Raw genomic sequence first — 15964 nt, 5'->3', positions numbered from 1 at the left:
ATACCACTTGCAATGGTGAAACACACTAGCATATATTTCTTACCATAACAGAGTATGAATATAGAGTCACTGACTTTAGCAGCTTAGAGATGTCAGTACTGATATCTCTGGGTTTTGTGTTCCCTCCTTTTGTGTTTGCTGGGGGACTGCTCAGGTTCAGTTGTCATATCGGCATCCAACAGAAGTAAAGAACTGAGTCATGTGACCACATCTAGCTGCCCAGAGTCTGGGAAACTTGCAGCATACTTCTTGCTTTCTGAGCTAGGAAATGAATATATACTGATAAAAATCTTTTCTCACTCTCAAAACTAAGAAAATTGAACAGATTTCAATGGACAAGAATATTCTTTTCCCTGTTGCCATTCTTTATGATGTAGATAGCCTAGAAAATGAGAGTTGAGGATTAATGTTAAATTGGCCAACTAAAAAATTTGGCACAGGCAGTGAACTTCCTCCTTGCATATTAATAATGCTGAGATACACCTGCCTCTGGGCTAAATACTTAGGCAGTGGAGTGCAGCCTGCATTTCTGTTGCCACTGGCCCACTCTGAAGCTGGAGAGAGGCATATTCTAATGGGAATCATGAGACTTTCTTTTTTTCTCAAGGGTCATTCAGATTTTTGAGATATTCTGAAGAATTGCAATGTCACCCAATATGAGTTAATTCAGCTACTGTCCAAAAGCTAATGGAAATGAAGACCTGATTTTAGTTAAAGCACTTGGGCCAACAACCTAAATACTTAAACCTCATTAGTTTAGTAACTCTCAGAATTGTCCTTCCAGGGTCATATTTCTAAAGTTAAACAAAATATTTTAAGTCTCATATAGGAAAGAGTTAAAAGAAATGATATGTGTTCCATCAATTAGTGTTCACTTTGAGTCTTACCTGAGGAGTTTTCTGTGAAATTAAGAGGGAAACCTTTGTTTTCAAGAGGAATTGATGTTCTTTTTTCTTTCTACAAAATGTTTACCTGAGCATGTTTCTCCTTTTGGCCTTGCTGCCTGAAAAGCAAGAACTGATTTACAGGTGGCTTTTGTTGTTACTGGTCTTCTATTACTTTGTGACTGTTTTTTTATTTCTACTCTAAACTTTTGTACTTGTCTTGCTGAAGTCCCTTAAAATATGGGGAAGAAAGATGGAACAAGTAAATAGAAGTAAATAAAATAGCTATTATCTTGGGTCTTTTGGTTATGTGGTTAAACATTACTTGCTTTATCTGGAGTAGTATTTGAATCAAAACCAAGGATGGAATAATTCAGAATGCAAAAGACCTTAACTCTGAAAGGAGAGTTATAATCAGAAGATTCTAGCAAAGTCAGACATTGAACTAGAAATTAAATTACTTACAGAAAGAAGGTAATTACCTTTGACTCCAACAAATTATTACATTGAAATTATATGAGCAAGATATCACCTATCTTCTGGTGTGTGAGGGAAGAAGGAAATCTTGTTTTCTTTGTATGAAATTGCCACTATTAATGCTCAATTTTAAAATTTATTTCCTCTCACAGTAATATTCCCACTCCAAATTCCCCTCTACTGATCCTCTAACCAAACTGTCCAACGACGCTAGTCCCTGGCAGCCACTCCTGGTGTTTTTCACCTCTATAATTTATCTCTGCATAATGTCATATGCATAGAATTACATAGTCTACAACCTTGAGTTTGATTTCTTTCAATTAGCATAATTCATTAGACATACATCAATGCTATTGATTACATCATTTTTTTTTTCTTTCTTAAAACACTAGCATTTTCTTGTAAGGATCTATCACAATTTGTTTATCCTAAACGATAAATGGATTATTGCCAGTTTGGAGCAATCGTGAATAATACTACTGTAAACAAATGGAGATATTTTTGTGTGCAAACACAAGTTCTTGTTTCTTTCATTTTCTTCTTTCTTTACATCTTCATTTCTAGAGTAAATAACTAAGAGTAGGATCGTATGTTTAACTTTAACAACCACCAAACTATCTTCCAGAAATATCTGTATATGCCTGAGAGGAATGTATAAGCTGTGTCACATTTTAACCAGTTCTTGGCATTATTGGTTTTTTTTCTTTAGGTGTTGTAATAGGTGTATATTGATACTTTTTTTTTCTTTTATTCGTGCTTTATAGCTATACATAATGTTTGATAAACTCATACACATTGCATTTGATTTACTCCATTTTAGGTCTGGGTACTCCTACCCATTCCCTCCCCCCATTCCATTCTCCTTCCTCTGCTCTACTGATCTTCCCTTCACTCATTTATTTGTTTTTAATCGGTACTTTGTGGATACACATAAAGGTGGAATTCACTGCTATATGCAGGCACATAGTATAATTGTGTTAAATTCATTCTGCATTTCCTCCTATTTCCCTTCCTTCCTCCATCCCTTTTAATTGCCTTCTACTCAACTGATATTCCCTCTCTCATTATAACATCAGATCCCCACTCCCTTTATTCCCTTATTTTGATCTGGCTTCCACATATGGGAGAAAACATTTGACCTTTGAATTTCTGAGTCTGGCTTATTTCACTTGGCCTGATGTTTCTACCCATTTTTCTGCAAATGCCATAATTGCAGTCTTCTTCATGACTGAGTAAAACTTCATTGTGTATATTTGCCACATCTTCTTAATCCATTCATCTATTGACAGACATATGGACTAGGCTAATGGGACATGTGACACTTTAAACATTGATATGACTATATTACTAGAGTATACTGATTTTAGTTCTTTCCAATCCTAAATTTTTGAGCAATCTCCATATTGCTTTCTAGAGCAATTATACTACTTTGCAGTCTCAAGAACAATGTAGGGGTGTTCCTTTCTCCCCACATTCTCATTAGCATTTCCTATTATTTATATTCTTGATAACTGCCATTCTCACTGGAGTAAGATGGAATCTCAAAGTAGTTTTGAGTTGCTTTCCCCTGATTACTAGAGATATTGAACATTTTTATCATTTGTTGGCCATTTGTGTTTTTTTCTTTTGAAAAATGTCTGTTTAGCTCTTCTGTCCATCTATTGATTGCATCATTTGTTTTGGTTATCATTTTTTATGGTTTTTTTTGTTTGTTTGGGTGTAAAGGTTTTTGAGTTTTTTATAGATTCTAGATATTAAACCCCTGTCATAAAAACAGTTGGAAAAGATTTTCTTCCATTCTATCAGCTCTCTCTTCACATTCTTCTTTCCTTTGCTAGGTAGAAACTTTTTAATTTGATACTTCATTATTGAGTTTTGGTTTTATTTCTTGAGCTTTAGGGGTCTTGAGAAAGAAGTCAGTGCCTGAACTAATAAGATGGAGTGTGGACCCCGTATTTTCTTCTAGCAGTTGCCAAGTTACTTGTCAAATTCCTAAGTCCTTGATCCAAAGGTCAGGGTGAGATAAAAAGGTCTACTTTCATTTATTTACATATGGGTATATAGTTTTTCCAGTACCATAAAGCCTACCTTTTCCCAACATATATTTTTGGTACTTTTACCAGCTATCAGATGATTGTAACTATGTGGTTTTGCCTTTTATTTTAGTTGTATAGATCTTGTACCTCATTGGGCAGATTAATTCATGTTGTTTGTTTTTGTTTTGTTTTGTTTTTGTTTTTGGCATTGTAAAAGGGATAGTTTTCCTGATTTCTTTTTCAGGAGAATCACTGTTGAAATATAGGAAAGCTACTGGTTTATGAATGTTGATCTTGTATCCTGCTACTTTACTTAATTCATTTATCAGCTCTAGAAGTCTTCTGGTGAAGAGTTTTGGGTCTTCTTGATATAGAATTATGTCTTTAGCAAACAGATAACTTAATTTCTATTTGTATCCCTTTAATTTTCTTCTCTTACATGATTGCCCTGTCTAGTTTCAAGAGCTATATTGAATAGAAGTGGTGAGAGTGAATGTTCTTCTCTTATTCCTATTTTTAGAGGAAATACTTTAAGTTTTTCTCTGTTCAGTATGATGTTGGCTTTGGGTTTGTCACATATAGACCTTATGATGTTAAGGTAAGTTCCTTTACTTTCCAGTTTCTCCACTGTTTTTCACATAAGTGGGTGCTGATTTTTATCACAGATGTTTTCTGCATATGAGATTATCATATGTTTTTTGTCCTCAATTCTATTTATGTGGTGAATTACATTTTTTGATTTGTGTATATTGAACCAACCTTGCATTCCTAGAATAGTACACTACTTGATCATGGTATACCACCTTATTAATGTGTATTTGAATGTTATTTGCTAATACTTTATTAAGGATTTTTGCATCTATGTTCATCAGGGTTATTGATCTATAGTTATTTTTCCTATGTGTGCCTTTGTCTGTCTTTGGTATCAGAGTTATACAAATTTCATATAATGTATTTGGAATTGTTCCCTCCCTTTCAATTTCATAGGATGATTTGAGAAAGACTGATGTTAGTTCTTCTGTAAAGGTCTGATAGAACTCAGGTTAGAATACATCTGGTCCTGGCCTTTTCTTTGTTGGAAGGCTTTTAAATGATGATAGAATTTCATTACTTGATATTTGTTGGTTTAGGTTTTCTATAGCTTCCTGGTTCAATTTCAGTGGGACATATGTGTTTAGAAATTTGTCAATGTCTTCTAGATTTTCAAATTGGTTGGAGTATAAATTTTCAATGTAGTTTCTAAAAATACTGTGGATTTCAGAAGTGTCTGAGGTGCATTGACATTTGGTACATATATATTTACTACCTTTATATCTTCCTGGTGAACTGTTTCCTTTAGCAAAATGTAGTGGTCTTCTTTGCCTCTTCTGATTAATTTTTGCATGAAATCTACTTTGTCAGATATGAGAACAGCTTCTCCTGCTTGCTTTTGGACACCATTTACAAGGAATAATATTTACATTCTTTCAGTTTCAATCTGTGGGTGTCTTTGCCTATGAGATGAGTCTCTTGCAAACAACATATGGTTGGATCTTATTTTTTTAACCCATTATTCTAATCTTTGTCTTTTAATTGAGGAGGTGAGACCTTTTATGTGCAGTATTATTGTGGGTAGCAGTTTGTTATTTCCTGGCATTTTGGTTTGTTTGCTATATTTAATTCTGTCTTGATTTTTATTTAGTTAGTTGCTCTTCTAGTGATTTTCATGTTTGGATGTTTGGAAGATTTGGGGTTAGTTTATGATTCTTTTGTATGTAGTATTTCTTTGAATGTTCTTGGTAATTCTGGCTTAACGGTCATGAACTCTTTTAGTTTTTCCTTGTCATGGAAAGATTTTATTTCTTCATAAATCCTGAAAACTAGCCAGTTTTTTTTTTCCCCTTTGAGAGTTTGTAATATCTCATTTATGTTCCTCCTTAGTTTTAGTGTCTGAATTGGAAAGTCAGAAGTGAACCTTTTTGGTTTGCTTCTAAATGTGACCTGATGTTTTTTCTCTTGCAGTTTTTAATACTCTTTTCTTTTTTCTGTGTTAGGTATCTTGATTATGATGTGTTTGGAAGAGGTTCTTGTTTATTTTGTCTATTTGAGGTCCTATATCCATCCTGTTGTGAATATCCATCTCATTGCAGATAGCAGAAATTTTTCTTCTATTATCTCACTGAGGAGGTTCTTAATGCCTTTATTCTCTACCTGTACGTTCTCTCCCACTTCAATGACCCTCTGGTTTGTTTTCATAATTTATGTTGTCTCAGAGTTTTCATATATTCTGATTATGGTCTTTTATTATTTAACCTTCATTGCATACTGAGTATTCAAATTTATATCCCCTATCTTCAAGGCCTGAACTTCCATTTTCTAAAACATCTAATCTGTTTGTGGTGTTGTCAAATAAATTTTTAATCTGATTCATTGTGTCTTTTATTTCCAGGAGTTCTGATTGGTATTTTTTCATATTCTCCATTTCTATATTTAAAAGATCTTACATATTTTATATTTGATTTCTTAATTCATTACTTAGATCTTTTTTAGTTCAATAAACATTTTAATAATAATCTTTTATAGTATTCCTCTGGAATGTCACCTATTTCCATACCTGTGGGTTCCTTTGTTGGGGGACTGATAATTTTGTGGAGAGTTTTGTCTGCTTATTTTCTCATGTTTTCAGGGGTCTTGAACATATGCATCAACTGAGGGGTCTGATGGTTGGTTTGTGGGTTTTTGTCTTCCATATTCTATGAATTGAGGTAGTCTTGAGACTCAAGTGGGGATAGTTTGTGTGGAGCAAGATTCATGGTTACTTGACTGAGTTGTGAGTACTGCTCTGCATCACAATCTCTACTCTGAATTTGAAGTGTCCCAATCATGATTTTAGCCTCTCTGAAAGAAAGGGAGATCACAAATCTCAATAATGATAACAACAGTTCTATAGCCTTAATATAAATTTCCAGTGTTTTCTGGACATCTAACATATTACCACCTATGTGGAAAAGGTTGGGTCAACATTTAACACCAACCCCAATAATACACAACAATGAACTAGATCAGACATTAAATAGGAGATGTCCACTACATTGTTGCCCCTATTAATATTAAAAACAATTGAGTGGGATAGAAATTCCATAAACTATATAATTACATTAGATAGTACAATACATTTTCATTAGTAAAGAGAAAATAGGGTAGGATGGCCAGAGAATGTTTGAAATATTTAAAAACTGAACAAACAAGAGGCAGGAGATGGGTAAGAGATGATGGTTGTGAAGAAAGAGGAGTGAAACATAGCTAAAATAATAAAATAAAACAAGGGGAAAAAAAAGAAAAGGAAAATTGAACTATTTGTGGGGCAAGAGAAAAAAGGAGTTAATAAGAAACTAAATAATAACTAAAAAATAAAATAAAATAAACACAAAAATAAAGAATGACATGAAAATAGCAAAGGAGCTATTAGGAACTAGGAGGGGGAGGATCGGAGAGGGGAAAGAGGGAGACTAGATGTGATCAATGCATGATAAATGCACACATGAATATATATGCACATCACAGGGAAATCCACTAATTGTTGCAATTAATCGGTGATAATAAAGAAAAAGAATCAATGCTACAAAGTACTGGCAGACTTCCAGAAACCAGCCACTAGTTAGGCATGGTGTTTGTTGACTCATGCAAGGCACTCTTCTAAGTCATAGGAATATCACAATAAACAAAATGCAGAGCATATCTTGTCTTCTTGGGGCTTAGATCCTAGCAAGGAGAAAGAGAGATATTTTTAAAAATTTAAAAAGTAAAACCACATAGTGAGATAGAAGACAGCACTTGGTAAGGACAAAAGTAACACAAGGAAGTAGAGGGATCACAGATGGTGGTTGGGAGAACTGCATGAAACTTTAAAATAGGCAGGTCAAGGAGGGCCTCACTGCATAAAGGCTTTAAAGACTCAAGAGGAAAACCATGTGGACATCTGGGGCAAGAGCATTCCAGGAAGAGGAACTGACAAAGCTTGTGTGCTGGGGCAGGAACAAGCCTAGTGGGTTCAAGGAGCAGTATAAATAAGTCTGTGCTGCACATGGAATGAGAGACGAGAACGTAGTAGGATATGAGGTCAGAGAAGTAGGAGAGGGCAGATCAGGTAGGACTTTGTAGGCTATCATATTGAGATGGAAATCACAGACAATCTTAGTCTTAGTCCATTTCGTGCTACTATAACAAAATATCTGAGACCAGGTAATTTACAAAGAAAATACATTGATTTCTTACTGTGCTAGAGGCTGGGAAGTGGAAGAGCATGGCACCATCATCTGCTTATCATCTGATGAGAACCTTAAGGCCAGACTCTGATGCCCCACCTTGGTCACTGACATGCTCAATCCCATCTAATGGCGTTTTACTGAATTGTTAGATAAAGCATCCAAGCAGCTGGGAAAAGGGGAGGAGTTCCAATCCAACCCAAAGTGCATGCCTGATCCCAGAAGTGTGTGCCTTCTTAAGGACTCCAAGATGAGCATTTCTGTTTGAGAGTGACAGCTCCTTAGTGGGATCACTAGGCTCCCTACAGTCCACCACCTCGGACTCGGAGCAGAGCTTCAACCTTTTAATCCACTGGGGTGGGAGGTCTTGTTTACAAACAAACAAAACAAACACTCAAAATCTTAATGAGAACTAAAGGGCTTTCTGCTGAGGTGGTCAAAACTGTTGGCAAGAATGGATTTCCCTTCTTTGTATTTATTTGGACTCTGCGACCCTTTGGACTCTTGGGTCAAGAACTGGGGGTTGTTAAGTCCAATGGCTCTGTGTTCCTCACCTAGCTGCTGTTGTGATTAGGAGCCAAGCTGGTTTGTGGTGGCTCTCGGCTTCCTATCTTCCCAGTGTAAAGTGGGGTAGACTGGGGAATGCTGACAAATCATGTACTCCTGTGGCAGGTGTGGTACAGAGCTCTAAATTGGAAGTTCCAGCACTTGGGATTTAGTCTTGGCTAACCTTTGGAACTCTGTTAGTGGGTATTTGTGATGTGATCCACATCCCTGCTGCCGTGCCGATACCAATCTCTGTTGAATATCTGGGTCTCAGGGGCCTCCTATACATTCCACTTTTAGGGTGCAGAGTCTAAACCTTCAACAGGTCTCACGTTCACAGCTGTGGATGTAAATTAAACCCTGGAATGCAGACGTTCCTGTCTAGCTGTTATTGGCATCTTCCCAATAGCTCTTATGGGATACCAGCAACAAAAGAAACTCTCTCTCTCTCTCAGAATTCAGCCTGGATGCCATAGGCAAATTTCTCTTCGCTCCTATTACAGTCACACTAGTCCAGGACCCTCTAGGTCCCACAATAGGCGACTGCTGGGTAGCTGGCCACTTCCTTTATGGGCCCCCAATGTCCTGCCTCTGCTCACTGTCACTCTGTGTTTATGAATGTTTCTGATGTCAGTGACCCCAGTTCCCCACAGGCTGAATGATTTTGGTTGCTGTTCATGCAACAATTCCCCCCACTGACTCTAGGTCTGTTTAAGATCATTCTCCCTCTTGATTTCACAGATTGCCCCAAGCGTTTCCCACCATGCTTGCTTTTCTCTCTCTGCCCGTGCTTCCCTCTCTTCAGCAGTTGCCATCAGTGCTGCCACTGTGTCCAGCCAAGCCGTTACTGCTCTAGTGTAGGAAATAGCCTATTATGTGTCGGAAGTTTCCGACTTTCTGTGTCTCCATTGTTTCTTTCACTGTCCAGTGTTGAATTAAAGAGTTCCCCTTAATTACTCATCTCATTGAGGAGCTTTATAAATCTTTTTAAAAATTTTTAAAAACTATTTTTTAAAAATTTTTTACAGTCTGCATTTTGATTCATGGTGCACAATGAATCAATGAATGAGTACAGTATTTGGTTTCTGTGGTTGTGAGAGCGAGGCGGGTATGAAAAATGGTGGAATGACACTCCTTAAATCTTGAGCTGAGGAACTGCTGGAAAGTGCACCCTTTCTCTACTCCACCATCTTTGCTATCACCTTGTTTTACGTCCCATTCCCTAATGACCAAAGAACGTAAATTTATGTTCTTACTTGCCATGTAGGTATGCATGCCTTCCTGGGTGAAGTGTTTGTTCAAACATTTTGAATGTTATTTTTAAAACCGGTCACTTCTTACTGAGGTTTGAGAGTTCTTAATATTTTCTGATTGTCTTTTTCATGTGTAAAATTTGCAAATATTTTCTCCTGGTCAGTAACTTGAGTTTTCATTATTAATAGTTTCTTTTGCAAAGCAAGTGATTTAATGTTATGAAGTCCAATATATCCATTTTTTTTTCTTTTATAGGATATGATGTAGGGGAAAGATATAAGAAATTCCTAAACCAAAGTCATAAAAAATGGCTTCTATGTTTTCTTCAATGATTGCTTATTAAGTTGGAGGTTAGTTTGCAGAATGTTAATTGCGTAATAGTCTGATTTAAAAAAAATGTTTCTTTTTGTTGCTATTTTATTTTGAAGACATTTTTAAAGTACAGAAATTTACAGAGATCAATTAAAATGGATTCTGGCACACAGCACCAGAATCACAGACATGACCATTTTTTAATGTATAAAACAGTATTACAGATAACACTAGTCTGTATGGTTTGTTCCACATCCTATTCTACTCCTCTAAGAAAGTAACTGACATCATAAATATGTTATATACCTATGCAGCATATATTCTCATATTTTCACTATGTGTGTGTGAACATAAAAGAATTTTATGAGCTTTTAATTTACAAAAATAATATTATACTTTATTAGTCTACCATTTACTGTCTTTTTTACTCAATGTTGTTCTTAGGCTTACTGTATATAAAAAATTAATTTTATATTCCCTTTGGATAAATGTTTGGGTTGTTTCTAATTTTTGATTCATAAGTAATATTATAATGCATAGATGTTTGTTTGTCTCTCTGTGACGAACTGAGAACTGAGGCCAAAAGATTTCAGACATGTTGCTCAGAGTAACAGGAATGAATTTATTGAAGGGATAGGAAAAAGGAAAGGGTACACTTTCAAGGGAGAGAGGGATGCTCTCAGAAAGGAGAGAGACAGTGTGCCTCTCATGTGCTCCAGTTTTACTGGGGGATCCCAGAAAAGTTTCTAGAGAGTCCTGTCAAGGTCCACCTCTTGACTTTGACTGACAGCAGGACAACATCACACTTTTAAGTAGCCAACCTCATAGCAACTCTAGGTCACCTTGGCTCATGCTCACCTGTTCTAACTGAATTCTGAACTATTTATTCTTACAGATTTTATGTTTAGGAGGAACTATCCTTTTTTTTCCTGGGTTTCAGGATCTGGTCCCAAGTCTCCCCCTTCCTGATAACTTGAGTATCTCTTATCAACATTATTTTGGGCCTGCATTTCTCCTGCAGTTAGTAAGTATTTTGCTGAGGAATGTGACATATCCTGTACACATAGGCCAGGCAAGGGTGCAGACAAATCAATGCTTGGAAAAGATAGCATGTGGAGGTCAGTACTGTGGGCCTATTTTATAGAACTTAACCTTGTGTTCCCACCACTCATATCTGTCTGTCCCCTAACTTCATTCTACATGAAAAGAATCAGGAATTTAAGCTTGTGCATCTCATACTTTATTTGAAATTGATAAATAGTTTCCCAAAATTGTACACCAATACACCAGTTAATTGACATTCTATGAAAAGTTTTATCTCCTTTGTAACAGACCTTACTATTGCCAGATTTGGTAATATGAGATATTGGACATAATATCTCATTGTTGCTAAATTTGCATCTCCTTATACTTGAATTTTATTTTAAGGTTTAATGCTGTTTGGACTTTTTATATTTGAATTACTTTTATTGATTTCATAGCTTTTATTGATCTGATATATATATATGTGCATATATATCTAAATATTTAAAATAGCTTTTATATGATAGACCAGTTCCTTTCCTCAGACTGCTGCTTTCTTTATGATGTATTTTGTCATACAGATTTTTTTTTCCAGTTGTTTTCTTTGTTCGTTCGTTTGTTTTTGGTGCTGATTGAGCCCAGGACCTTGGGCTTGTTAGGCAAGCTTTATACCCCTGAGCTACATCCCAGTTCAATTTTTTTGTTTTAATATTTAATTGTTGTTCAGTTTGTCTTTTTCCTAGTAACATATGGTATCAGGATGTAATAAAGTATTTGCTTCTATTAGTTAAAATATCTTGTCTATTTCTTCTGATAGTTTTAGAGTATTTAAAGTCTTATATATCTGGAATATAATTATTCCATTTAAATTATTTCACTTATATCCTTAATTACCTGGAATACATTTTTGTGAATGTCAAATAGTAAGAATCTATTTTATTTTCCTAATTATAATGCAATTCTTTAATCTCAAGTGTAGAATAGTCTATTTATTCCCCACCGATTTACAATGTCTTCTCTACAATTCAGTGATTTTTCCTTTTTGCTGGAGGATATATTTGGACTTTCAAGTGTGTTCCATTGATTTTTTGTTTTGTTTCGTTTATATGCACACCATTGTTATTTCATTTTTCTCTTTAGGTACCATGTGTAGGAGATATTTCTGTGTGCCTCTTCCCCCACCCCAAAAAATAAAAATTCTCTGAAGAATAAAGGACTTATTTCTCTAGTTGATTGAGTGCTAAAACCCTCTTCTGAATTTCTGCAATTGAAGAATCTTGTTGCAAAGCATCCATCTTTATCGGGGAGGAAGCATTCAATGATACATGTGCAACACCCAACTCTCTTACCAGGATGTGAGCCAGCTTGGTAGAGACAGCCCTCTTCAGACCTCCTGTGATGCGGAGACCATTGTTGTGATGCACCTTCTTTTTACAGGTAGTAATCACAAAACACTTCCTGCTGCTTCTCCTGCATACTGTCTTCTCTCTTAATTTGCTTCTCAGGAAATGCAATTAAATCTGTGACTCAATTCAGATTTAACTAATGATCCACCAGTATGTGGCCTGAAGCCTGACTTTTAAATATATACAAATGTTTACCTTCTGTCTTTCTAAGGTCTGTGCTACCTATTCTTTAAAAAGTCTGTGAGTGTGACAAAAAGAAGAAGATAATACATGTGATTTCAGCTATAGCACTGATGAGTGTTTGAAAGGTCATGTTATGAAAACATGTACCTACACCTCTTTTTTTCCCTCAATGTTAACAAACATATTCATCTGTTACATACTAGTCCACAAACAACTTCATAGATTCAAAGAAAAAGATTTGGTACTAATAGAGGACAAACAGATGTGTGAGGTTGGAACAGAATGTTAAGAGCAAAATTCTATTAAATGGGTGCACCATGTTGACCTCCACGTGCTTTCTTTTCCAAGCAACGATTTGTCTACAGTCCCGCCCAGATTGAGTGGACAGGATATGTCACATTCCTCAGCAAGTTACCTGTTGAAATGCAGGTCCAAGGTATGTATGCCACTAAAAGAAACCCAAGTTATCCTGAAGGAGGGATACTTTCATGAACATTTTCATGGACCAGATCCTCAAATTCAGGGTGATAAGGATAATTTCTCCCAATTACAAAATGTGTAGGAATTTATGGTTAAGAATCCACTTTCAACAATCAGCATGGGACAATGTGACCTAGAGCTCTCATGGCAGTGGGGACTTGAAAGGCTGATGTTATCCTGTTGTCAGTCAGAAGTCAAGAGGTGGACCTGAATGGGACTCTCTGAAAGTTCTCTGGGATCCCCAATAAAACTGGAATGCAGGAGAGGCACACTGTCTCTTTCCTCTTTGAGAGGACCCACTCTCTCCCTTGAGATTGTCTCCTTTTCCTTTTTCTATCCCTTCAATAAATTCATGCATTATTAAGAGTGACATGTCAGAATTCTTTCTGACTTGATCTCAAGAATGGGGGATTGAAGGTGGGTGGGGTGGGGTCTTCATGCTGCCTCAGTTTCCCAGAAGTCTCCAGCCCTGTAACAGTACCATCAACCTGAAGCTTATTATCTATTCATTAGTTTTTCTTTTTACCAGTGTGTTAATATCTTCATTTGACCTTCATAACTTTGAAATGCTGTGATCAAAATATTCCTTTCTGTATTCACTGATTTGTTTAGCAAATACTCAAAGGGTAGTTATTATGTGCCAAGTATTTAAATATTGAAGTTCTCATGCTAAAAAGTAAACAACAGGAAAAGCAAGGAGCCATACCTGCATCAAAAAAGAATATGCAAGTATGTAGTCATAGTGTCGCAAGCAGATAGTTGTCAGAGCCAAGCAGAGGGGCAGATTGCAGCAGCCATCTAGAGTATGGAGATCTCACTTGCAGTTATTGCAGTTATTAATGAATTCTCTGTTTCTGTTCTATTTCAAATGGGTTCTTGACCACTGCTTTTCTGTTTGCTTGAGAAAATAAAATCTTAATTTATTTAATTTTATTCCCCTTTATTTTTCCTTTCTAACCCTCTGGGCTTTCAGCAGGCAGCATACCCAATCCTTCTTTGCCTCCAGAAGAGTTTGTGGCAATGCAGAAAGCAGAGAATGCACTCATCTCTACATTTTTGTTTCGAGAAAGACTTAAGTTGTGGGCTTAAGCAAGGTGATTTCAAGAAGTTAAAAAAAAAAGAAAAAGAAAAAAGAAATATTTTACCCAGATTACAAAGCAATTTCCCTGGCCAAAGGAACTGCAGAAACATGAAAGTCTATGTAGGTCTTGAAAGCTCCAGGGAGCTGCACCATGCCTCCCACCTGGGATGCAGGTACTGGAGTAATAATGGTGGCATGATAGGCCAGACAAACAGGTGTTTGTGCCCCAGAAAAGCCTCAGAAGCCACAGCAAACTGCTAGATATCACTGGACCATGCAGTTGGGGACAATGATATTTCACTGGCAATGGGAGAACTGATGCTTGAGAAGAGACACGCTGCCCTCCGTCCATGTCTTTAATCTGCATAAGATCCTACTGCTGCATTATTCAGAAGGAAGAAGCTACATCCTTGCAGGCCAGAATCTGTCAATTGAGATTTATATCTGTAACAAATATACAATACTCTCTTGTCCTGTTTATTATTTGCCTTTTGTTCAAATACTGCTTCTTTCTCTATTTCATAATTCTTTTTCAGGACTCTATCAGGGGTCAACACTAGAAAAAAAAAAAACTGGATCCGAAAAATAGAAACAACAAAATAGTTATCTTCTCAAAACACTTTTTGGCCTCAATCTTCACCTGCAAAACAGCATCTCATGGTGGTAAATGCATGGTTAAATATTCACAGAATTGACGCCCATGCTTTCATCCAGTACCCAAAGGCTTTGCTATAGAGGCATATTGCTGAGAAATTTCTAAATTTATTATCTATGAAATGGATCTTCTGTGATGGATATCACTTGCTGTTCCTCATTATCTTGCAACTCATACTCCAAGTTGCAGTTTAAATGTCAATTCCATAGCTAAATCTACCTATTCCCTTCTTCCTTCCCAAAATAACTAGTTTGGAGTCTGTATTTTCACAGCACATAGTACTGCTCTTGTGCACTAGTAAAAACATTAAATCTTCTTTTGAGTGCATTTTTTTCTTTAAGGATATTATTTGGATGTCATCTATCCCCACAAAGCTCCTGTGCTACTGCAGGAATGCTCGGAGGTGAAATGATTGGGGATGAGAGCTATCACCTTGTCAGTCCAACCTATTTGAATGGAATGAGTGGTAACTGTAGGCAGGTGTGGTGTGGTTGGAGGAAGTGGATCACTGGGGATGTGGGCCTCTTCCCCCTTCCCTCTCTCTCTCTGATTTCTGGTTGCCAGGAGGAGAGCAGTTTCTCTTTGCTATACTCTTCTCCCGTGTTGATTCTATAACAATAGAGTCAGTCATCTATACATAGAAATTTCTGGAATCATCAACTCTAGTTTAGTCAGCTTTTTTGATACTGTGATCAAAATACCTGACAAGAACAATTAGAGGAGGAGAATTTTTTTGATGCTCACAGTTTCAGAGACTTCAGACCACAGAGGCAGACACAGTTGTTCAGGGCAGAAGAGTTTGGCAGAGGAAAGCAGCTCAGGACATGGAACCAGGAAGCAGAGAGAGGGAGCTCCCCTCATCATGGACAGAACACAGACAATAAGGACACAACCCATCTACCAACCACACCCTACCTGCCTAGTTACCACCCAGTTAACTCCTATCAGAGGATTAATGCAGTGATTAGATGAAGGTTCTTATAACCCAATCATTTCACATCTAATCTTCTTTGCATTGTCTCACACATGAGATTTTGAGGGACATCTCATATCTGAACCATAATAAGCCCCAAATAAACTTTTCCCCTTTAAGTTATTCTTGCCAGGCATTTTGATTACACTGACTCAAAGCTGACTAAAACAGAAATTGGTACCCAGAAGTGGGTTTGCTGCTCACCATATGTTACAGAAGCATTTGGAGCTGGGTGGTAGGAAGAGTTTAGAAAAGTTTGGAGATGACAGATGAAATAATTTCAGGATGTGGTAAGGAGCAATTAATTGGTAATTCTAGTGAGAGCTTAAAATACTAGAATGCAGACACTAAAAACTATGTTCAAGAGATTTTCAGAGAGAAACAAGGACTCTATTGGGAAATAGACTACA

This window comes from Sciurus carolinensis, chromosome 6 (assembly GCF_902686445.1).
Source record: "Sciurus carolinensis chromosome 6, mSciCar1.2, whole genome shotgun sequence".
NCBI lineage: Eukaryota > Metazoa > Chordata > Mammalia > Rodentia > Sciuridae > Sciurus > Sciurus carolinensis.
This window is presented reverse-complemented; position numbering follows the sequence as displayed.